Source organism: Callithrix jacchus, chromosome 13, assembly GCF_049354715.1.
Source record: "Callithrix jacchus isolate 240 chromosome 13, calJac240_pri, whole genome shotgun sequence".
NCBI lineage: Eukaryota > Metazoa > Chordata > Mammalia > Primates > Cebidae > Callithrix > Callithrix jacchus.
Genome location: NC_133514.1, coordinates 8,359,470 through 8,385,749, shown reverse-complemented (window position 1 = coordinate 8,385,749; position 26,280 = coordinate 8,359,470).

Here is a 26,280-nt window from a genome sequence, read left to right as displayed (position 1 = left end):
ATATCATACTGAAAGGGCAAAAACTGGAAGCATTCCCTTTGAAAACTGGCACTAGACAAGGATGCCCTCTCTCACCACTCCTATTCAATATAGTACTGGAAGTTGAAATTACTTCTTGATTCATGGGCTGCAAAATGAATGTTGTGTTAGCAGACGTGGAAACAATTTTAATTTTTTTTCTTTTTTTGTGATAGAGTCTCACTATGTCACCCAGGGTGGAGTGCAACGGTGCAATCTCAACTCACTGCAATCTCTACCTACCTCCCAGGCTCAAGTGATTGTCCCAATCTTAGCCTCCTGAGTAGCTGGGACTACAGGTGTGTCACCACGTCTGGCTAATTTTGTTTGTTTTTATAAAGACAGTGTTTCGCTGTGTTGCCTAGATTGACAACATTAATCTTGTATATTTCCATCAGAACTCTGAAGTGTCTAAGTGCATTGTCAATGAGGAATCTCTTTTTCTGAGCAGTAGGCCTCAATAGTGGACCAAGAATACTCAGTAAACCATGCTGTAAACAGAAGTATGTGCTGTCATCGAAGCTTCACTGATTCCTTTACAGGCTGAGTAGATTTCACATAATTCTGAAGGGCCCTGGGATTTTCAGAATAATAAATGAGCATTGGGTTTAACATATAGTCACCAGTTACCAGAGCCCCTAACAAGGGAGTCAGCCTGTCCTTTGAGGCTTTAAAGCCAGGTACTGCCTCCTGCTCTCTAGCTATGAAAATCTTGGACAGCGTCATCTTCCAACATAAGGGTGTTTTATTTACATTGAAAATCTGTTGTTTAGGCCAGGCGCAGTGGCTCACGCCTGTAATCCCAACACTTTGGGAGGCCGAGGCGCGTGAATCATGAGGTCAAGAGATCGAGACCATCCTGGTCAACATGGTGAAACCCCGTCTCTACTAAAAATACAAAAAATTAGCTGGGCATGGTGGCGCGTGCCTCTAATCCCAGCTACTCAGGAGGCTGAGGCAGGAGAATTGCCTGAACCCAGGAGGTGGAGGTTGCGGTGAGCAGAGATCGCACCATTGCACTCCAGCCTGGGTAACAAGAGCGAAACTCCGCCTCAAAAACAAAGAAAGGAAATCTGTTTTTTAGTGTGGCTACCTTCATCACTAATCTTAGTAGATCTTCTGGGAAACCCGCTGCAGCTTCTACACCAGTACTTGCCGCTTCGCCTTGCCCTTTCACATGATGAAGGTGGATTACTTCCTTAAACCTCACGTACCAACCACTGTTAGCTTTAAGCTTTCCTTCTGCAGCTTCCTTACCTCCCTCTGCCTCCTTAGAATGGAAGACATTCGAGTCTTGCTCTGGACTGGGCTGTGGCTGAAGGGAATGCTGGGGCTGGTTTGATCTTCTCTCCAGACTACTCGAATCTTCATGTCAGCAATACGGCTCCTTCCCTGTCTTGCCCTTCGTGTGTTCACTGGGGTAGCACTGTTGATTTTTCTTCTTCGGCATTCACAACTTAGCTAACCATTTGGTGCAAGAGGCCAACCCTTTGCACCGTCAATGAGTGGTACTATTTTGAAAGGGATCTTTTTTTCTGAGCAGTAGGCCTCAATAGTGGGCTTAGAATATTCAGTAAACCATGGTATAAACAGACGTGCTGTCACCCAAGCTGTGCTGATTTGTGTGTAGAGAGCACAGGCAGAGTAGATTTCACATAATTCTGAAGGGCCCCAGAATTGTCAGAATAATAAACTAGCATTGGTTTCAACTTGGAGTCAGCAGCGACTGGAGCCCCTAACAAAGGAGTCAGCCTGTCCTTTGAAGCTTTAAAGCCAGGCATTGCCTTCTGCTCTCTAACTATGAAAGCTTCCGTTCTCTAGGGAAACTAGAAGAGGAAAGAGACACGGGTGGGTAAAAATGACACCGCAACAATCTGTGGCTAAAAATTGGAAAGGGCCAACTGATTGAGCTGATAATGTATAAAGCAGGGATTCCAGGGGCAGAATGGGTGGCAGCTGCACCCTAAGACATATATCCGTTTAGTTCTGCAGTCAAGAGACAATGAAACATTTATTGGACTTTAATTTCTGGACATACCGGGGGCTAAACTTCCTTATCAAGATTTTCCTTTGCAAAGTAATAAATATCATAGCATTTATTTCCATCAGCCTTTTCTGATGAAATAATACTTCTGTTTCCTCTTTTCTGGATAGCTGGTGAGATAGGCCTTGCAGAAGTAACAAACACAGGCAATTCTATTGTTTTGTACTTGAGTTTTTCCGGGACATTTTCATTCTGATCTGATCTAATATTTCATTGAAATTCCTATACTGGTTCACAATTTTTAAAGTACTTTCAACTTTCCAGATTTTTAATTCACACCAAATCTATAATATTAGAATAATGGATAACAGTAGCATTATTTTACAGATGTAGATCCTGAAACTAAGAACATTGAAGAGACTTTCTGAATATGACACAACCATTTAAAATCACGGCACAAAGGGAAGAGGGCTCTTCTTGTTGCTAATGTAGTTCATCTTCTATCACATGAGGCTCTTACCGCCTTAGCAAAAACCAGGAATACATGGCATCTACCCACATCGATGCCACTCAGATTCTAATCAATGCACCATCATAACAGATCTTCTCACCAAATAACTTTCACCAGAACCTTATTCTTGAATCAAGACAAAATTGACCTAACTGACTCTGATCATTTATGTTCAGTTCATCTTTTACCCAGGCTGGTACCCAATGGTAGCCACTTTGACATGCTACAAAAAAAAAAAAAAAATCCCAAGAGCAGGAGATTGCTCGGCCTTTCAGACAAGCAGTCGAGTTAAGGGGAAACTGGTAAGTAGTTGAAAATGTTCATATTTCATCCCACAGATGTGTTTTATTAAGAGCTGCTGTTGTTCTTTAGGCTGTAGCATTTCCAATAATATAAAATTTCAAAAATTGAACTTCATTGCAAAATGAAGTGAAAACATGGGATAAATTTGAAGAAAACAAGAAGCAAATAAATAGTTCAAATCAAATAAAGTTTATCCTTAGATAGTAAATAGATGGATAAAGATGGGCTTCCACCGTCAAATTCTAAAACTCACTCCTTACTGGAACATTTCCAAAGGCTTAAGAATTGTATGGGGCCAAAACCTAAAATGCAATAAAAAAATTAAAAATAAAATAAAGAATTGTATGGGGCAAGATAAACCTTTCTTTCAAGTACGCTTGAACTTTAGAAATGAGAAAACCACTCTATCATGGAAAAAGTGATCCAAACTGCAAAAGAGCCCATTTGAAGTTTGCAAGAGTGACAACAGGTGACGGCTGGTCTTAGCTCCACCACAGCCAGGCAAACGGAAATGGACTGTCCTCAGTGGGTTCATCTTTCTACACAACTTCAGTTCTTCTCTTTCACTGAGCATATTCTTTTGCAGTCACTAACTTTATTTCCTCTTCACCCTCATTTTCTCTCAAACTTCTCTCTTCTAAATCTTGAAACATTTTTCTTTTCTTACATTACCTTTCATCCCTTTCTTCCAGTGAACCTTAACTGCCAGAATACGGAACGGGAGTATTTTTCTGAGTAAATACACTTGTTACATTCAGGGGACTTTTCCTCATGTGTGACCCGCAATTGATTTTTCCTCCTGACAGACTGCAGAGCTTGGTTGAAAATAGATTCTCACTATTATTCTAGAGAAAAGCTGAAGAAACCTTCTCTAACAGTTGCTTAATTTTAGTATATTTAGGGGAGGTGACCCCAATTTGGAAAGGTGTTTAAGTAAAAAATAATAAAAAGTCCATTTTTCCCTTTCAGTGTAGCCACGAGCCATCCGAGGCAGTGGTCACTTCTCATCCTCCTCTGTACAGTGAAGATCGGCCATGCACAACAGCAAAGCATCAGGCAGGGCTCCCAGGTCGACTTTGCCCCAGTTTCTCATTGTCTACAACCATCCCCACCCTCAGAGTCCTGCGGGTTAACAGAAACCAAAAACAGCTCAAATGAACACATTTTGAGACACATCTTCTTAAACAGTGATATTCAGAGATACTTGTATTACTAGATTTTCTTCTTTTATTTAATTAGAAACTTGGATGAAAACTAAAGATAACCTTTCTCTATAAATGCAGTGTTCAGGGCAGTCTCCACATGCATAATCTGATTCTGTCTTCACTACGCCCTGAGAAGTACACAGGACAGTCACAATCACTGAGGCAGGTGAGGCCTTCCGGTGCTAAGTGTGCTCCCACTCCAAAACCCTGCCTCTGCACCCCTCTGTCTCCTTCTCTCCATGTTGCTTAGGCTGTTTGTAGCTCTTATGAATCTTTAAAAGAAGAGAATGTGAGAGCAATGATACGGCACAGCTCTGGGGTGTTATGGAGCCTCCCAACGGCTGTGATGCCCCAGGAATGTTGATTGCAGAGAGGTGGCTGTTTCCTTTTTATTTGGTTTACTTTTTATGTTCCCTTTGGATTTCAATTGCCCATAATATTTCTCCTCTGCTGATTAAAACAAAACAAACAAACAAAACTAACAGGTAGGTATGTGTCTTAGGGGGTGTTATAAAAAAGTATGAATATGTCAAGGGATTCACAAACCTCAGGAATACAGGATTTTGCTCATCTCCCCTAGAGGCAAACATGGAAATGCTCTTTCAGGACCTAACTAGAGATACCAATTTGCCATTTTCACTTTTTTTTTTTTTTTTCAAATCTCCCTGAGTACAATAATCAGGGCCCCTGTAAAATACGAAGCCCCCAGGCTGGTCCCCTGGAGGTTTTCTGTCAAGGGATCTTGGACTGAGCCTCTGGAATGGATGTGTTAGCTACCCCATGTTATTCTCTGCATAAAAAAAAATTCAAGAAGCAATGCTATAAATGCCGTACTCACAATATGAACACCTTGAGCACACAAGTGACTTGAATTCAAGCCAGGAAGTATCTGCCCTGCCTATCTGTGGATGCTGATGCTCTGCTCCCAAGAACTCATATAGATGAAACTTTTTCTGGGGAAACAAGAGAGGTGTCAGAAATGGAAGCTGTCAGGCTTCTCTCTACTTTGGTGGCACACAGAGAACTCAGCGCCTGCCATGGGGAAGCCTCCTGCACCAACTGTGACGATTATCTTCCACCCACATGCAGGTGGTGTGTGATACTCTCTGTTACACACAGAAGTAAATGGTGATTCATAGTCTCAGTAATTACTTTTTCAGAATTGGCTGCAGAACTGGAAGATGGTAACAAAGGTGAGTTCTTGGCCAATGTCCACTCTTCTGAACCAAACATCTGGTCTCCCAGCTTGCATGCCATTACCAACACATGTGAGAGCAGTAGCGTTCTGAAGTGCTGACACCCAAGGGCAAACATCTCCCAGACTCCTCTGTGGAAGGATGAGGATGCTGCCTTTGTGGAAGTGCTGACACCCAAGGGCAAATGTCTCCCAAACTCCTCCATGGAAGGATGAGGATGCCACCTTTGTGGAAGTGCTGACACCCAAGGGCAAACCTCTCCCAAACTCCTCCATGGAAGGATGAGGATGCTGCCTTTGTGAAATTACAGAACAGTAGTTGTAAACTGAATGCTTGTACTTAAAAAAATACATCTCCACTGCTTTCATCATTTGATGCTTTTTAAAAGACTGAAACCTTGTTTTTAGTATACAGGATTATGACATTCACCTGAAAATGTTTGTCATACTCAGATACACCTGCCTAATAGTAAGAGAGTAGCTTGTGGAAACAGAGACCCCCATCAAAGAAAAACAATTTTTTTTTTGAGAGGGAGTCTCGCTCTATCACCCAAGCTAGACTGTGGTGGTGTGATCTTGGCTCACTACACCACCCCCTGGGCTCAAGGAATTCTGCCTCAGCCTCCCAAGTAGCTAGAATTACAGGCACCAGCCATTATGCCTGGCTAATTTATATATTTTTAGTAGAGACAGGGTTTCACCATGCTGGCCAGGGTGGTCTCAAACTCCTGACCTCATGTGAGCTACCCACCTTGACCTCCCAAAGTGCTGGGATTGCAGGCATGAGCCACCGCCCCCAACCCCATCAAATAAATTTTAATTCTGCATGCCTTCTTAAAGATTTAAAGGCATACTCTGATTGCTCAACACGTAAGCAATGCAAAACTCAGTAAAGACTCTCCTCTGATTTTACTATATCACTTTCTTTTATTGATTGTTAGTTACCTAAGTTAGAGCTAAGACAGAAAATTACTGAGACCAGACAAAAAGAATGTTTTCCATGACAATGGCAATGGTTTAGACAATTCACTCTATTTTAAGAAACTAAGACATTGAGATGACCTTCAGCCTAGTTCTGAGTACCTTATGCTGCCATGATTGCTATGGAATGCAGGAAAAATGCCCTCCCACACCAAGGCCAATCTTGGAGTCAGCTCTTTGAGCTGGACACCAAGGTCTCCTCTGGTGTCTTCCAGCAGGTCATGCAATTCCAGCTAAATCCTCTCTTCTCTGATATGGTTTTCTGTGTCCCCCTTGTCAAATCTCACCTTGAATTCCCACGTGTTGTGGGAGGTAATCGAATCATGGGGTAGGTCTTTTCTGTGCTGTTCTCATGATGGTGACTATGTTTCATGAGATCTGATGGTTTTATAAGGGGGAGTTTTTGTGGACAAGCTCTTTTTGCCTGCTGCCATTCCATGTAAGACATGACTTGCTCCTCCTTCCCTTCTGCCATGTTAGTGAGTCCTCCTCAGCCATGTGGAGTCCATTAAACCTTTTTCCTGTATAAATTACCCAGTCTTAGATAGGTCTTTCTTGGAAGTGTGAAAACAGGCTAATACACTCTCTATGCTGCCATTACTAGACGGTTAACCTAGTATAAACAGAATGTTTACCCTTTCCAAAGGGATGTTAATTCTCTCTTCTTATCTCTTCATCGGATGGGTTTTAATTCTAACCTATCTTTTATGACTTTCGATTTTGACCTTCATTTTTCTTTTGTTGACAGACATGCTTCTAATGTCCATATTTTTTTCAACATTAATGGAAACATACAAAATCCTGGCAGCACTCTTAGTTTTGCAACCCTCAATACTTGAGACAGTTTTACTTCTGAGCCCACATAACTGAGGCCAGGAAGAAATGCTTATACCCCTCTGCATCCCCAATCAATTTTTAATTGTCGTCTATGATTTCCACGACATTTCTCCACACTCCCTGACGATTTTGGCACCTGATTCATTGCAAGGATTCTCAGTGGCATTTATAATGACAAGGAACCCACTCTGGTGTAAGCCTGGCACTTCCTTTGCTACCCTGTCTTTAAATCTTTCATTTTCATGAAACCTGGACAGTTAGATGTTCCGACTGTTTTTTGTTTTCTCATCACCCACCTTTGTTTTGGTTCTTATCATCATCCTAACACAACGAACCTTGAGTACTATATAATTGCATGGATTTTCTATCCTCCCTGACACAACACACAGCCACACACACACACAGCCACACACGCTCACACAGCATATATGGTTCTTATACTCCTTTACCTTCTTCAGAAACTCTGTTTTTTCACTCACCATTTCTCTTCCTGATCTAACTCCCACTGCTTGGCTTCACCCTCCTCCCGCTGAGACATAGCAACAGCTGCACTGTTTTAAATCCAGGTTCATTGGCATCTGGGATTCCAGTGCCCACATTAACATTCTTTACAAAGAAGCATTGCATGTCTGAATCCTAAAAGGATCATACATCTTAAAGAGTATTCCTTGAGTAATAGCAGGTTTCACAAAATGCAATGGCTAGGATACAGCATGACATGATAATATGTAAAAATATTTTTGATAGAATTCTTTCTACTGTCTCTGCAAATCTCCTAATAGCCACAACCACAAGACACAATTAAATGAGTTTATTAGAGGCATTGCAATGAGAGGGAGAGAGTGTGTTTTAGGATCAGCAATGAAAGATGTCCTTTACAGAGAAGTGCAGCTGAGAGCTTTATTTTCTCCAGCCTTCTTTTCCTGCTCCCACAAGCCTCTACAGTTCCATGCTCAAAGGCTCGGAGTTACCACCTGCCACCTTTGATCAACCTCACTGCCTCTCAAGCGGTGCTGCAAAGCCACTTGACTGTTCTGGCTCCCACACTATCCATAGGAGCTCCTCTGCTTATCCTCTTCAAATTTAATTCCAAATCATACTTTGACAAGTAGTTATTGCTTTTTCTATAGTCAAGTCTCCAAACTACGGAAAAACACAGGAAGAATTTGTGCCTATCACCAGAGAATATTCCCATTTTGTTACACATTTTAGGGTACTTGAGTTCTAATGTCAAAGCTTACGTTGGCCATGGAGCAAGATAGAGAAATTTTTTTGTTCCTTTTGTTTTCGGGTTTTTTGTTCTTTTCATTTCTGCGCATCTTCCTGAATAAAGTGGGTTACTGCTGTGTGGACCAAAATGCTCCTCTTACCAACAGCTGATTCTGCTTTGTTCGTCATAGGGCCCCAACCCCACCATAGAAAGGAGGCAATGAAGACAGAATCCAACCAGCAATTCTAGCTTTTGTTAGATAATGACGTTTTGGATACTACCTTTGTTTACTAACTCGATGATCTGACTCTAAAAATTACTCTTCTAGTTTTATTTTTCTGCAATAGCAACAAAAATTATTGACCAAAAGTTAATGTCTTAATTTATTAATTTACCGAGCAAGAACTTATTTCTTTTTACTTTATTCAAGTAATAAAACGCCAATATCTGCCAAGGAAAGTTTCTGACCATCCTGTGCAAAGATTGTGATGAAATCTGTTGAGGCAGAAATGTAATGCTCTTGACTGGAAGATGTGCATTTCCATTCAGGTTTTTGAGTCATCTAAAATAGAAAGAAGATTCCTACTGAAGCTGTATGGAATCCCAGAGTTCTGGGTAATGCCAGTCGTGATGCCCTGAAGTAAGGGAGGTGAAAAGACACTAGGTTCCCCATCATCACCCTTGAGTGTATTGCTGGTTATTTTTCCTATGCGCTGACCAGAATCTCTCTACCTAGGCACTAATAGGTCATTCATTCATTCATTCATTCAGCATCTACCGCTCTCCTATGAAATGCCAGGCACTTTTCCAAGTTCTGAGGACTCAGGGAGTCAAATATGTCCTTAGGAATTAAACAACAACAACAACAACAAAAACAAGCATGGTGATCAAGCTCTCCCTTGTTCATACAACCAGCTTTCAACAAATTCAGAGAGGAAAACACTGAAAGGCAAATCTGAAGGTGAAAACAATCTTCATTTTCCTTTGCAATAATTTTAAAAAATCAACTGCATTTGAAAAAAAGCTAGCTATCTTGAAAGCTAAAATATTATTAGTTTTCTTTAAATGTATTTTAGCATAATACAAATTCTGTGCCCAGAGTTTTATTATTGTTGCTGTGATTTTCTTCAATGTCTGGTCAATAAAACATAAAAGAATGATGGGAAGATAAACTCTTTTGATGATCCACAAAAATGAACAGCCTCACACCATACCTGGGTTCTCCCTGACCACGAGAACCTTAGAACCACTGCAATTCCTGGGACAGACAGACCTTGACTCGGCTCCAAGCCAGACTCCAGGCAGACAGAGTTGCTTTTACAGGGCAATAAAGTAGCAAAAAATAGAGGTCAAAATTGAGTTTAATTACCTTAGCTCAATTTCAACATGATTGTCCTTCAAAGGTTGCCTGGCCATGAGCTGGAAACCAGACTTACTTTTTTGTAAAGAATAAAGAGAAAGAGGAAAGATTCGATAGCAGAAAACAGTTAAAATCATGTTAATGGAAGCTGGAAATTAACATTTTTCTCTTCTTGTTCAAATTCAATCTACCGAGGAATGTAATTTCTTTACTGTTTCATGGAAGGCAGGGGGTCTGGAGGATATATTTATTGTCATGAGTGCTGGAAATCCCAATCTCAACTTTGACAGCCAGAAACCACCCTCTATATTTTTTAATTTTTGGATCCTGAAACTAAGACTATTATGTTGAAGGAAGCAGTAAGACTGTAACATTTCCTAGACTATGTATAACCTTTTGGAGGACAGATGCTATATGATTCATTTCTATAATCCTAAAGCTAAAATATTACCATATATGCACTGGAGATTCAGCAAATATTGCTTGAAGAGAAAATAAAAGGGGCAGGAAGATGAGTATATTCAATAACAAAATCAAGGATAATCAACTCTCACCATAGGGAATATTATAACATCTACCTTGTCTCATTACAATGTTGTTCTATGAGAAAATGTTCTGCTTGTTAAGATAAACAGGGATTCTTAATCAGAAATGAACGATTTCTAAAATGTCATTCTTTCATAAAAGTATGTTGATACAACTGGTCTCCTGATGATTAAATGTTGTTTTACTAATCAAGATGTTTGCGTTTTGAAGAGGGAGATACGTAACTTCATAATTTTTTTTTTTTTTTTTTTTTTTTTTTTTTGAGACGGAGTTTCGCTCATTACCCAGGCTGGAGTGCAATGGCACGATCTCGGCTCACCGCAACCTCGGCCTCCTGGGTTCAGGCAATTCTCCTGCCTCAGCCTCCCGAGTAGCTGGGATTACAGGCACGCACCACCATGCCTAGCTAATTTTTTGTATTTTTAGTAGAGACAGGGTTTCACCACGTTGACCAGGATGGTCTCGATCTCTTGACCTCGTGCTCCACCCGCCTCGGCCTCCCAAAGCGCTGGGATTACAGGCGTGAGCCACCACGCCTGGCCCATAATTTTTATCTAAGAATGCACTGTTGAGTGACAGATGTTTATCTAGGCTTACTCTGTGGATGTGGGCCACACCGAACCTCCACCCAGTACATTTCTACAACCAGTTCTTTCCATTCTCAATGGTAAATGACATTCATCCCAGAAATCTCTCCCTTGAGTTTTTCTAAACAGCTTACCAGTTATTTATAGTTTCACCGATACTACTTTTACACATTTTAATTGGCATTTTAAATTCCATACATGTTTTTCTGGCATTTATAGAGTTCAAAACGGGGTTTTACTATAATTTTAGTACTTAGATATAAGAATTTGTTACTCTGCCCAAATATAAATTATATTCATTGCTTCTGCCGGAAAGAGTCAGAATTCACTAATTTCCTATAATGCATGTTGTTATTAAATCTATTTTCTTATGGAATCTTTGAAAGGCAACATTGAATGTAGCCCAAGATAGAAACACTAAAATAAACAAAATTAAACAAAACAAAAATTCATTTGCATTGTGATGAATTTTCACGTTTCACTTTACCTAAAAGCAAACACTAGGACAAGCCACTTCCAATTTTAAGTCAATGTCTGTTCTCTCCTCTCACACATCACATTCCAAACCATGGTCAAATGGTGTTTCTTTGCCCTGTTCCACTGTTTCATAAGTAGTTACATGTGCTTCGGTGCAAATATTGGCAGAAATTACCTCTATTGATGCATTCATGTGTTCAGTGTTTGCTAATTACAAAAATGCTGTTAGAAGATTGAGCTGTATAGATTTAAATCCTTTCCCACATTTATAGTTAGATGAAAGCCATATATTAGAAGATTTAGCCAACTGACTGTTGTAACTATCCACGGTAAAATGGTTCTGATGTTACAGCAAAGCAGAGTACAATGTCTGCAAGTAAATCCTGTCTACAATATTGACCTGATTTTCAATTTTACTGCATGTCAACATAAATTGACAGTTTCTCTTCCTTTCCTTTTCACCAGCCTGCTCCCAGGTTAGAATTCTGTCTGGAGCCAAAACAGTCCTTTGCAAAGACAATTTCATATCATAACACAGAATCATCATCAGCTCATTTAATTAATGACAAGTAAAATATTTCTTCAGCTCGCTAAACAAAGTCAACATTGTAAGGCCATTACTTTCTTCTTCTCTATGAGAAGCGGAGTCATCATGGTTGACTGGAACAAATCACACAAGTCTCTGGAATATCTTAGAATTTCCAGTATTTTATCTCTTTGAAAACTCTTTTAATAATGATCTTAAGAAAGACTGAAAGGGAAAAACAAAGGAATGTACCTTAAAAATATTAAACATTTTGTTTTTCATTTTTAGTCAATTTTTCGGACAATTCAAAGGTAAAATAATAACTTGCTAGGGGGAGGAGGAAGATTAATTTATAGAATTTTATAAAACATAAAAAAGAAAATACATACTCTGAGATACAAAGGGATGAATATTCAGCTTTAGACTGTCACATTAATTCATTTTCAATTTTTTTTTTGCCAAATATCTGGTTTTCAACTACTTTTTCACTGACTGTCACCAAACAGAAACACAGAGTGTATGTGTATACTTTTTCTTCTTTTATGTGATTTCAAGTTCAATTTACTTATACTGTTGAGTTATTTCTATATGAAAGTTATTTGTATCCTAAAATTACAAAATTAATATGAGTTTGTGATACTAAGAGAAAATGCATATATAGATGCCAACTCATTACAATAGACACTTAATATATTAAGAAAACTAAAATATGAAGGTCACACTGACATGTCTTTAAACTTCTCTGTCTGACTTTCTGGATATTGGCTTTGCCATGAAAACTGAATAGCAAAATAAGAAAGGCTTATGGCACACAAATTACAGTTGCCTTGAGATTGCAGCAATTTTCAAAACATCCTTGAAAAATACCCTTTTTTTTTTTTTTCGCAACAAAGTGCATGGGGTTTTAGCTCTTCAGTAAGGTAATACCACCTTTTCCGCTGACAGCCCTTTATTTGGGATTATGTAGCACCATGGGTACATAACTTAAATACATGCACTTATTCATAGAGGAAAACAGTTTTGTAAGCTACTTAAGTTACATTCTTTGCTGTGATAAGAGCACTTAAGATACCTGAGAAAAAATATATTTGGAAATGACCTGGAAAAGTTTCCTTTGTCTGTAAACTTTGCAGGCAGGCGGTTACTTTCTGCTGAGTATGACTTTTCTTAGCTCTTCCCTCACTGCAGTCACTGCATACAGCTTGGTGCAGTCTAAAGGGAGCAGAGCTGGAAAAGAAGCTGAAGGCCAGAGTTCTAGCTTCAGGTTTCCCACTGATGTCTCGAGTGACCTTGGTGTGGGGAGGAAATACTTATTATTACTCTCAGTATTCTCATCTGAGTGTTTGCAAGTGGAAGGACAAACAAGGACAGATTTATTTTTTTAAAAAACCTCAAAGTTTCATTTCATTTTTAATACATAAGATTATGTAACATCAGCTAGGTGCCGCAGCTCATGCCCATAATCCCAGCACTTTGGAAGGCCAAGGCAGGAGGATTGCTTGAGCCCAGAAGTTTGTGACCAGCAGACTGAGCAGTACAGTGAACCCCATCCCTACAGATAAATACCTTTTTAAAAAAAGTTAGCTGGGCATGGTGGTGCATGCCTATAGGCCTAGCTACTCAAGAGGCTGAACTCGGGAGGTCAAGTCTGTAGTAAGCCATGATCATGCCATGGCATTGCAGCCTGGATGACAAAGAAGGAACCTATATCCCCCACAAAAAATTTATGCAGCAATCAGAAATGATGAGTTCGTGTCGTTTGTAGGGACATGGATGAATCTGGAGAACATCATTCTCAGCAAACTGACACAAGAACAGAAAATGAAACACCGCATATTCTCACTCATAGGCGGGTGCTGAAAAATGAGAACACATGGACACAGAGAGGGGAGTACTAAACACTGGGGTCTATTGGGGGGAAAAGGGGAGGGCCAGTGGGAGGGGGAGGTGGGGAGGGATTGCCTGGGGAGAAATGCCAAATGTGGGTGAAGGGGAGAAAGCAAACAAAACACACTGCCATGTGTCTACCTATGCAACTGTATTGCATGCTATGCACATGTACCCCAAAACCTAAAATGCAATAAAAAATAAAAAATTAAAAAATTAAAAAAAAAATTACTGGAATTACTCACTGGAGGGAAAAATGGGTACAACCTAGCTTTTTTCCCTTCATTTTCAACCAATAATCCTACTGTACCATTTCAATTCCAATGACCATGGGCCTAAAAGAAACCAGAATATTGTAACCATTTTAAAGATAGAAAAGAGAATGCATCTAGAATGGAAAAGGCAAACATTAGTAAATTAATAGTAAATATATAATAGAGATCAAAAGGGAATTATTATAGAAAAATCACTCACGTTTAAGATGGAAGGGCTTTATGTGTGTAATTCTGATTCTTATGTGATCTGCTGCGCCATAAAATCTTCTCCACCTTGTCCAGCCCTTGGTGTGTGCCCTAAAGTAGGATGAGTGATAGTCCTTCTAATTTTATCACTGTTAATGGCATTGCTGATGTTCTCCCTGTTGTAATTCTTGTTTGAAGATTCCTGAGTCTTAATAACGTGTGGCAGGGAGTTCTACACTTTAATTATAAGACATCTCATTAGCCACATTTATCCATTTCAGATGTGTTTCTTTTAAGCCTCCATTTTATAATCCTTTCAAACAGCAGCGACCATGAAGGCCTTTTGGGACAGATGAATGAGAGAACTTTTACAGGGCAAGTCTGGATTGCTGCAAGAAAGTCAGCACAGCGAAGACAGAAGAAAGTGCACAAGCACCCTCGCTTTGCTTTGCATGTTAGAAAGACCGCAGGCGAAGTGCTTATTGAACAGGACACGTGCATTATTATCCTGCTTCCTCGGGATTTTCTCCCCCAGGCACTTCGTCCTGGCTCTCGGTCATATTGACAGGCGTTCCTGGGAGCTCATATTTTCACTTTTGATAAAAATGATTTACATGCTTCCTATTTCATCATCGACTGCCCCTCTGTATTAGTCCATTTCACACTGCTTTAAAGGACCACTGGAGACTGGGTAATTTATAAAGAAAGGAGGTTTAATTGACTCACAGTTCCACAGGGCTGGGGAGGCCTTGGGAAACTTACAGTCATGGTGGAAGGCGAAGGAGAAGCAAACACCTTCTTCTCAAGGGGGCAGGAAGAAATAGCAAGGAGGGGACCTGCCAGACACATAAAACCATGAAATCTCCTGAGACCCCACTCACAATCACAAGAGCAGCATGGGGGAACCCCCCAATGTTCCAGTCACCTCCCACCAGGTCCCGCCTCGACAGGTGGTGATTACAACTTGAGATGAGATTGACACAGAGCCAAACCATGTCACCCTCTTAAATATCATCAGATCTCCCCTACAGATTATTTCTCCAAAGTAGTACCATGGAATTTTCCTTGTTTTAAGGAATGAACATAATTCCTGAGAGTATAGTCCCCTGTACAGCTACCACTTGTGTCTTTCCCCAAAATATTCCTGGAATAAATATCATCAGTTTTTTTTCTTTCTTATGTCTCTCCTAACTCCCCACTGATTTAAGTATTTTTCAAACAAAGGATTGACTTGAATGACTGAATAATTCAATCTGGTTGAAAAGTGGGAATAAAGGAAGATAAGAAACCTAACACTGGCACTATCTTACATAGCTGGGGAAGTATGTTTATTCTTTAGAAATGACCATGTTATGACAGTATTATGCAAAAGGGAGACCATAGTGATGTCTACTTGATTGCATTTTGACAAATTTAAACGAGTGTCTCAGTCTATTTTGTGTGGTCATAACAGAATATCTAAGACTGGATAATTGATAAAGAACCAAAATTTATTTCTCATGTTTCTGGTGGCTGGTAAGTCCAAGATCAAATCACCAGAATCAGATGACAGCCTTCCTGCTGTGTAATAACATGGCAAAAAGCATCAAATGAGCAAATGTGAGAGACAGAGACAGAGACAGAGACAGAGACAGAGACAGAGACAGAGAGACAGAGTAAGAGAGAGCGAGAAGGCCAAATTTATCCTTTTATAAGGATGCTACTCCTGTTTTAACACAGTTAAACCATTCATAAGGGTAGAACCCTCATGACCTAATCACCTCTTAAAGTTTCCCCCTCTCACCACTGTTGGCCTGGGGATTAAATTGTCAACACATGAAACAACCAGCACATTGTTACCACAGCAATGAGATACTCTACCACCCAATGGCGGCCATGTGCTTGACAGACAATACTTATTAGTAGTAACTATTTCTACTGACATGTTTCTTCCTCTGTAGCCTAACAAATCCAATCTACTGAGAGCCATAACTCTGTGCTTTACAAGTTCCTTGACATCCTTCTGCTTCTCATTTTCTGAATTCAGATGTTCTTCCGGAAATGATACTCTTCCTAAAATTGGGTAATGGATAACCACCAAATCTCATTCAAACAATAACACATACTGCCGTGTTAGAGCCAGAGGCCAGTGATAAGAGATCGTAACTGTAGAGCTTCACAGAGCTTTCTATCTGTGTAGTGCCTTAGCATGGGCTGATTCTACACAATGCTGAGCAGAGAAAAATGGGGATAGGAAGAGATCTAGGAAAACACACCGTCACAACCACTCAGAGGCACAGCATCTGTCTAAACAAAATGATCATGCGTGTCCTAAAATATTGTTCCTGAAATACTGAAATATGGATGGGCTATTTCTCATGTGGTTTTCAAGACACTAGCAAAGTGTGTAATGAACGCTTTCTTTCATCTCTCAAAGTGATAGAAATGAGATTAGTGCTTTTCTGCAGGTCTACCTTGTCACCCAGATATTTGTAAAAAAGAAAGAAAGAAATCCCCAAATATATCCCACCAGGAACCTGCTGTATAATACAGACCCTGAATGTTCTCTTTAAAAATAGCAATGAGATTTTAACATAACAATTTCAAAATTTTCCTTGAACTCTTTTTCATCAGTAAAGATTTCTTAGTTCCAACCCAGAGTACAAATGTTTTCATGGGCATTCGCTCATTTATTTCTTCTTGGTTTTTTTTTTTTTTTTTTTCCGAGACAGGATCTTGCGCTGTCACCCAGGCTGGAGTGCATGGCATGATCATGGCTTGCTGTAGCTTTGACCTGCCTGGCTCAATAGACCCTAGTCTCAGCCTCCCTAGAAGCTGGGGCAGGCACACGCCCACCACACACAGCTAACTTTTGCAGTTTGTATAGCGATGAGGTTTGTCATGTTGCCCAGGCTGGTCTCAAACTCCTGGACTCAAACTTGAGCCACCACATCCTGCTCATTTATTCTTATTTTTAATACCAGATATGGTACATCTCAAGTAGTATGCTGAGAAATGAGGAATGAAAAGAGACATGATATTACCTTCAGGATCTGAAGCCCTGGTGGTGGACAGATACATTTAATCGAAGCATCAGATAAATAAAAGTAGAGCACATCACTTTTATCGTGCTATGAGAATATACAGTAGGTGTTATTGACCTATTCAGATGCCAAGACATGCTCAACTGAGAGAATGGATTCAGCACAGGACTGAAATGTAAGTATGAGTGAGCTGCACAGTGAGAGGGCTCCTTACCAGACTTGTTTTCCCCCTCAAAAAGTCAAGGAGGAAGAAGACAGGGGCCAATGAAGGATGACTGTGGTTCCTCTGAGGAGAATGTGGTGGGGCAGGTATGCAGAAGGGAAGACACAAACCAGGTGAGAAAGACAGTGATGCTTGGACAGTTAACAAGGGCAGAGGTTTAATAGAGGAATTCAAAAGGATTTTAGGAAGAGATTTTTTTTTAAAACAATGATTCCCAAATTGTGGCTTCCATTAATGAATACTCTTCTTTATCTTTTTTTGTTTTTTAGAAGTGGAGTCTCGCTCCGTCACAAGGCTGGCGTGCAGTGGCACGATCTCAGCTCACTGCAACCTCCACCTCCTGGATTCAAGCGATTCTCCTGCCTCAGTCTCCCCAAGTGGCTGGGACTACAGGCGCATGCCACCACGCCCAGCTCATTTTCATGAATACTCTTTTTATTCAAGGTGGCAGGGACCCCCTCCAAAACACTGAACAAGAAAATTCTGAATTTTTTGTTCAGTCAGTTCAACACCAAGTTTAACCTTTAATTCTCTGGAAGCAGGATGTCAGCCCCCACGTGGCTGGCTGTGTTCTCAGAAACCTACTGTATGTTTATGAAGACAGGGCTGGGACTGGCTGTGGTGATCCTGGGAGTAACTGAAGCTTTGTGAACAGAAATTGAGGATGATGGAATTTGCTTTAGAATCCTCTCAAGCTTTGTTTTATCTTTTCCTCCTCAATCATTCCCCTTAAATATCTGAAACAGTGAGTGGAGTAGTTTCAATTCTGTATTAATTTCCTATTGCTGTAGGTCAGAGGCCCAATATCTGGCCTTAATCTTAACCACATCTGCAAATTCCCTTCTGCCATGTATGGTAATACAGACACAGGCTCCCTGGGTAAAGGTGCAGATAAGTTTAAGAAATGGTTGTACCATTTTTTTTCCCACCACAACTTTTTACCTCTCCTTGCTGTTCCCAGTTAATTTCCTCTCATTTCTAAATCCTTCCAGCTTTGCAACAAGGAGTGAGTGGGCAGCACAAATGATGACACAGGATTACAAAACAAAATCTCAGTTTTTTTCTCCTAATATTTTCATTTATTGAAAATATTAGATTTCTGTGCTCTGTCCACTCATAGCTGGCCCTTGTCTTTCAACTGTCCGGGGTCATCCCCTTTCTAAATGATCTAATCCCATGATCATACCCTTAGTCCTTATCATTGCCAAAGCCTTCAGTCCCTTTATGATTTCATCGTCAGTAGTACGCTCTCTTCCCGCCTCCTTCTGTCTTCCATTCTACTCTTACTACTTCTATCTCGACAGCAGTCATGGGTCGACATCCCCAGGACCACCAACCCACCGCACAACCATATCTTCATTGTCTCTCGCATCTCTTCTGTCTCAGTTTAAACTTCAGAAAACATAATTACGAATGTAAACTTCTAAAACTCTTGCCCTTACCTGCCTTCTTCCTGACTGCCAACAACCCAGCCCTCGTGAAGCCCACCCTTCTGTCACTCTATGCCAACATTAGTACAGGTGCATACCAAAGGAGACAGAAACGCACTGATTGGCAGGTCTTACTTAAACTATATGACTTACCTTCAGTGAACCCTCAGTGTTTGAAGCCATCAGCAGAAACCTTCCATGAACTCTGCTGTTATATGAGTTCACCAATTCTCTTTTCACTTGTTACTAAAAAGCAACCTCACACTACTATTACTATCTTAAAAAAAAAAACGCCTCTATTTATAAATAGAACCCATTCCTTAGTCAGGGCTCTCTATAAGAATAAAAGCAATAGGTTATGTGTATATATATAATATGTATATGTGTACACATAATCACACATACACAGAGATATTCATGTTAAGAGATTGGCTAATGCAGTTGTGGATGATGAAAGGGCAGTCTGGAGGTAGAACTCCCTCTTCCTTGGGAACTGCAGTCTTGTTCTCTCGAGGTCTTTATCTGCCTGAATGAGGCCCACTAATTTGGTTTGGCTGTGTCCCCATGCAAATTTCATCTGGAATTGCAGTTCCCACAATACCCACGTGTCATGGGAGGGATCAGATGGAGACAACTGAATCGGGAAGGCAGTTTCCCCAACCTTTTCGCATTGTGGTGGGTTCTCATGAGATCTGATGGTTTTATAAGGGGCTTTTCCCCCTTTTGTTTGGTACTTCTCATTTCTACCACCATGCAACACATGCCTTCACTCATTGTTCACCTTTTGCCATGATTGTGAGGCCTCCCCAGCCACGTGAAACTGTGAGTCCATTCAACTTCTTTTTCTTTATAAATTAGCCAGTCTCAGGTACGTCTTTATTAGCAGCCTGAGAACAAAGACACCCACCACCATGATGAGGATCATCTGTTTCAAACGTCACCAATTTAAATATTAATCACATGCTTAACATACATCCACAACAACATCTAGACCAGTCTCAGTACCATGTCCTAGCTAAGCTGAGACACAAAACTATCTCATTACCTATTAAAGAGTATTGATAAAACAATATAGCTCCTCTCCCCGAATCAGTATTTTCCCATAAGTTAAAAAATATTTGACCTCACATCCTTCTCTATTTACTGTTCAGTTTCTATTCCTACTTACAGTAAAATCCCTTGATCATTTTAATTTCTTCACTCCTATTCCTTCCCTCACACAGGCCAGGCTTTTGCTCCCAGCATTACACCAAAGCTATTGTGTGTCAAGTGACCAGCATCTCAAATTCTAGGCTGCATGTTGTTTCACCTGGGCTGGACAGGGATACACACTCCTTGATTTCTTGTTAGCCAGACAACCAGGACACATTCATTTGATTCCTGTTCTCTTGCTCTGACCCCGCTCCTTAGTGTCCTTTGCTGACCTTTCTCCCCTATCTGACTTCCTAATTTTGGAGACCCAAAGGTCATGGTCTTTGGACCTTTTCTACTTGGTGAGCTCATCTAATTGCTTGCCTTAAAGACTTTTGTATGTGGATACCTCCCCTATTTCCATCTTCAGCACAGGCTTTTCCTTAGATTCTATACACTTAACAGTAAACAGCAAATCCTCTGGTCCAGTTTGACTGAAGCCAAAAACCCTGGGGCTCTGTTAATCCCTGCCTTTCTCTCTTACCTCTTACCTGAACCTCCAGCAAATCCTATTAGCTAAGTCTCTAGAATGAAGGGCTGAGGACACCCTTTCCGTCTTCTCATGCCCTGACCACATGGAAGATTGCTAACCCGAGAAGAAGTTTGACATACTGAAAATGTTTACTGCTGCACTGAACCCTTTATTGTATTACAATTTTATGCCTTAAAACAAAGCGAGATTTAAAAAACTAGTACAAGCAGTTATAAAAAGGCTTTCTGATGAATTGGATGAACTTGGGAGTGAACCGAATTTTAGCACTGTGTCCTCGATAATAATTTTCTCATTTGTGGTTAAGTTATACACAGAAGTACCTTTTCTGAGGGAAATATTTTCTCAGAAAATGCTAAAATACCATGGTATCTACAGATGGGTTTGAACTGGTTCATCCATATATTTTTGTGGATATCTGTGTATGTACAAAGAAAAAGTCAAAATATACATAGCAAAATGTTAAGAATTTGCGAATGCAGGAACGGGGCATATCTGCGTATCATCGTAACATTCCTTTCTAGATATTTAGATTATTTTCAAACTGAACAGTTAGAGGAAAATGTGTTCGGAATCAAAGTCTTCCTGAAAATACCAGGATTGCCACCCTGGGCAAAGGCGGCACCAACTCTAGCCTGAATTACCATAAAAAGCTCCCAGCTGGTGTTCTTTGTACAGGTCTTGGCCCTTTACACTTCATAATCTGTTAATGGCAACAATCTTTTAAAGCCTTGAGCTGCATCATGTCATTCTGTAGCCCAGAGCCATAATTCACATTTAGAAGGTCTCATATAATCTGACCACCTCCATCACCAGGCTCCCATCAGCTCTCTGACCCAACCTCTCTGTCTCTTGTTCACTCCGACTTTGCCTTTTCCTGGAAAACACTAGGTAAGCTCACTTCAAAGTCCTTAGGTTTTCCGTATCTTCTTCCTGGAACATTCCCACCCAGGGATCAGGTGGCTCTTTTCCCATTTTCTTTAGATCTTAAGTATTTTCTTTCCACTATGGCTTCCTTGACGCATGACCGGAAATCATAGTCCCTTTTGAAGCATCCCCTAATCTTCCTGCTTTGTTTTTCTCTAAAATACTCACCTTCAACAGGCGTATTTCATTTGCTCATTTGTTTTCCTACTCCCTCTACACGACAATTTTTTTTCTTGTAAATATATTGACCACTGCGCTCCCAATATCTAGAACTGTGTTTGTGATCTGAAGGAGAGGTAAGTGTCTAGTAAAAATTTGTAGAATAAATAAACGTTTGCACAGCATGCTACAGTTTGGCTGGGTTGGGAAAATGGAAAAAGCTCCCATACGGTTGATTCTCCTGGACCTCAGTGAAGGCAGAGACGTTTGGGGCACACGTCCCCAGGGCTTAGAATCTCTCAGAATCTAATCATAGTAGCTCTGAGGTCCAGACCAAGCAGCCCTTTATTAATGATCTTCCATGTAATTTTGAAGTTCATTTGGCAAAGTTGTTGAGGTTCTGGTATTCAACACAGCTAAAAATTACATGAAACGAAAAATCTCTAAACAGGATAGACCTTAAGGACATAGAAAACAGGTCTACAGAGAGGAGGTGTATAACCAGGACCAGGACCTGTGACTCCGCCATTCCTGCCTCCCCCCACACACACACGCTACTCATGCACACCCAAATACACACACACCACATTCACACACACACCACACACAAACCACACTCAGGCACACACAAACACATGACATGCTGACACATACATATGCCACACACACACCACTGATGTACACACAAATACACATGCTATGTTCACACATACCATACACACACATACCACACATAAAACACTAGGTACACAAACACACACACAGCATGCTCACACACAAGCCACACACACCACACAGGTACACACACACATGCTCACACACACCACACACACATATATACCACACGCAAACCACACTCATGTATGCAAAAACACACACACACAAACACAAACTCATACACACATATATCCCCCTAAGATCAGGACCTGTGACCCTCCATTCCTGCCCCTACCACACACACACACACACACACACACATGCACCACTCATGTACACACAAATTCACACACCACATTCACACACACCACACACACCACACAAAAACCACACTCATGTATGCAAAAACACACAAACACAAACACACATACACCCAAGACAAGGAGCTGTGACGTTTCATTCCTGCCCCCACCACAAATGCACACACACCAATGCCACATATACGCCACTCATGTACACACAAATGCACACACCATGTTCACACACCACACACACACAAACCACACTCATGTATACAAGAATACACACACACATTCCACCCCAAGACCAGGACCTGTGACCCTCCATTCCTGCCCCCACCACAAACACACATACATACACACACACACACACACACACACACACACACAGAACATGCTCACATACATATATCCCCCCAGACATGCACACCACTCATGTATGCACAAATACCACCTTCACACACACACACAGACATGCTCACACATACCCACTTATACCAGACACACATACCACACACACAAACACAAACCCATACACACATATACCACATGCATATCGTTATGTACACACAAAAACACACACACCACTTTCAGACACACCACACACATATCCCTCACATATACATACCACACTCATGTATACAAACACACACATACACACACATGCTCACACACTACTCATGTATACACAAATACACACACACCATGTTCACACACATCACACGTATACCACATACAAACCAGTCATTTATGCAAAAAACACACACATCACACACATACGAATCCCTCACACACACACCACACTCATGTACTCAAACACACATACCCACACACATACACACACACACCACACTCACATACACATGGCTGCTTAAATCACACACTAGTAGGCCTGTGTGTTACTTTATTGGAGCGTTTCTTCATAGTAAATGGAGGCCAACCCTAAAAGTCAGGCCTCTGTAAGGCCTTATCTGGGCTGTTCCTCCAAGCTCTGTGGGTAGTTTCTAAACTCACACACCTCCATTTCATAGACAGGTGGGAGGTTTATGTGGTGCTAGACTCAGTTCAGAAAATGGCCCTTCTGTGCCAGGTGGGAGGCGTGGGAGTTCACTGAGCTCCACCTCCCTCCTAGGGAGGCTCCTGAGCCTTCCTGGAACTGGTCTGCTGTGCCAGCAGGACTTGGAAGGTGCTGATGTAATGAGCCAGGGATCTGCCCCTTGGCATGGGAGCTGCATGTTGAGATCAGCTGCTTCCTCTCTGTGCAATGCCAAAGGCTTCCTTGAATTGCTCTGCAATGTGCCCATGACCATGTTGAAAGCCCCTCATTATGGCAAGGAAAGACACTAAAACAGCTGACATAACTTCCATTGGGCTCACCAAAAAATGTGTTCAGAATGGTTCCTGGAACTCTTACTCGAGGGAGAAAAAATTACACCTGTGTCCCCACCAGGCTTCTCCTTCCATGAAATACAGAAGCCATGTGATAGCAAGGCCAGATTTAACCTGTACTGATATACTCAGTGTGAGAGCCAACATGTATGTGATTTAAAGGCTTGGTTTTCTGCTATATGACCTTCATCTTCTGGGATCAACACTTCGTCCTCTTCTTGGGTGAGGACTTCCTACTTCCAGAAACTGTCCTCCTTCTTGACCACAGGATAGATTCTAGCAGTGAGTTTGGGAGACACAGCTGAAGACTACTCAGAAATACAGTATCAGGGACCTTGATCACATGGGCCTGAGCTCCCTGGAGAGGTCCAGTGGCTCAGTTAGGACCGTAACATGGAGCGCTCCCAGGAGTCTGAGCTGCCACAAGGGTAGGCTGTTCGATCAACACCGTCAATGCTTCTCAGGTAGCAACTTGCTGTCTACTAACCTTAGAATGAATGTCGTGTACGAGGTGCATCAGCCTTGCTATGACTGCCAAGGACAGAATTAGGGTGAGTTCAGGACTTTTGACATTGACTAACCATAAGAACTTTCTAACCATGCTGACAGCCTTGGCACAGGTATGTCTTGTCTAACTCTGTAGCTCCCCACTCCACCTCCCAATATTAGAACCTTGAATAAGTAAAGATATCGACATTCATTTAAAGTGTAACTTACAATGCTTTCATCATGTATCTCATGGGCCCTTTTGCTTAAATACACTGGGGCTGGTACGGTATTCCCAGATACAGAAGGGTCTTCCTGTGTCTCAGGTGGCCCCTGGCTAGTGCCTTCCAATGTCCCTTAAAATCCTAATATTGGTTTCACAGTTTCATTGCTAAGTTCTGGAAATTCTCCTAAGTGAGCTTCAAGATTCTGGAGAATCAGAGGGCCACAGCTAAAATGAGGAACTAGCTTTGCTTTCTTCCTTTCTCTCTCCTTTCTCCTGAAGACATGCGGCTATTCCTGAAGTTGCATCCTTGGGAAACTTTCACTGTACAGCATGCCTTCTTCTCAGACTAAGTCTTGTTTATTTTTTGACTATTCATTCTTTCCCTCTCCCTTCCTCTGTTCCTCTCTGTCTTTCTCTGCCTTATTCTATTATTACAAAATAAAAAAGGATTGGAGATAGCTCCCAAGTATTTCATCAATTGTAAAACTCTCCACCCTCAACTTATAAACATATTACATTGGAAATTCACAAAACTACTCAAACATTGGACAGCACACACAATTCTACTTCCTGAAGGTGCTTCATTTTAAGAGGCCTCAAGTGTCTGCCTGCACTAGGGAATTTTCATGAGGGAAAATAAGAAATCAGACTTTGTTGTTCTTCTTTACATCTTCTAGACTCCATCAGAAGCCAGCATTGTTCTAATCTTTGGGAACTGAAAGAAATAGGTGAAAACTCTTCCCCTCTTCATGGATCCCACAGAGCCCAGCAATGTGTCCTAGGCACAGCCAGGGAAGTTGGGCAGAGCTCTATGCTGACTGGATCAAGCTAAATCCTCCTCTTCCCTTCTAGAACATTCCATTTTCCTTTACAGAATCTATTGTTACTCAGCTTTCTCCAGCCCATCGTTCTGGTCCCCGGAGTAACCACCACAAAGCAATGCATGAAAACCTGCAGAGCCTCCTCACAGAGAGGTCTGTCCTGGGGACTCAGAAGGCAGGAAAACCTGCAGAGCCTCCTCACAGAGAGGTCTGTCCTGGGGACTCAGAAGGCAGAAATGCAGATTTCCCTCCTCTGGGACTGGGAGATTCATTGTAGTCTTGTTGCTCAGGAGAAGGGAGCAGCATGCAATGTCTCTGCTAAAGATGAGAACACATGGACACATTGAGGGGAACGACAGACACCGGGGCCTATTAGTGTGGGGAGGGTGGGAGGATGGGGAGGAGGGAGAGGATTAGGAAAATAACCAATAGCTGCTAGGCTTAATACCTGCATGACCAAATAATCTGTACAACAAACGTGCATGACACAGGTGTACCCATAAGACAAACCTGCACATGTACCGTCGAACTTAAGACAAAAGGTAAAAAAAAAAAAAAAAAATCCTCCCAGTAGGAAAAAGAAGATTTCAGTGTGTCTGTGGTCTGTCTGCAGAGACAGAAGAGCTGCATTCAGAGCAGCTGTGCAAGCCAGTGCTTTCCCTAACGCTGCCTTCTAGGTAGGTCTCAAAACACTAAGGTCACACTGGAGGCATCACCACTTGAGCCATACAACCTCCTGTGTAAGGGCAGGAGAATGGAAGAGAGCTTCAGAAGGAAAGGGTACAGAGAAAACAAAGGCAAAGTGTGACTCAGTGGTTGCTCCCTTATACAGTAAGACGATTCTGTGAAGAAATGCTGAAATCTGCTCTAC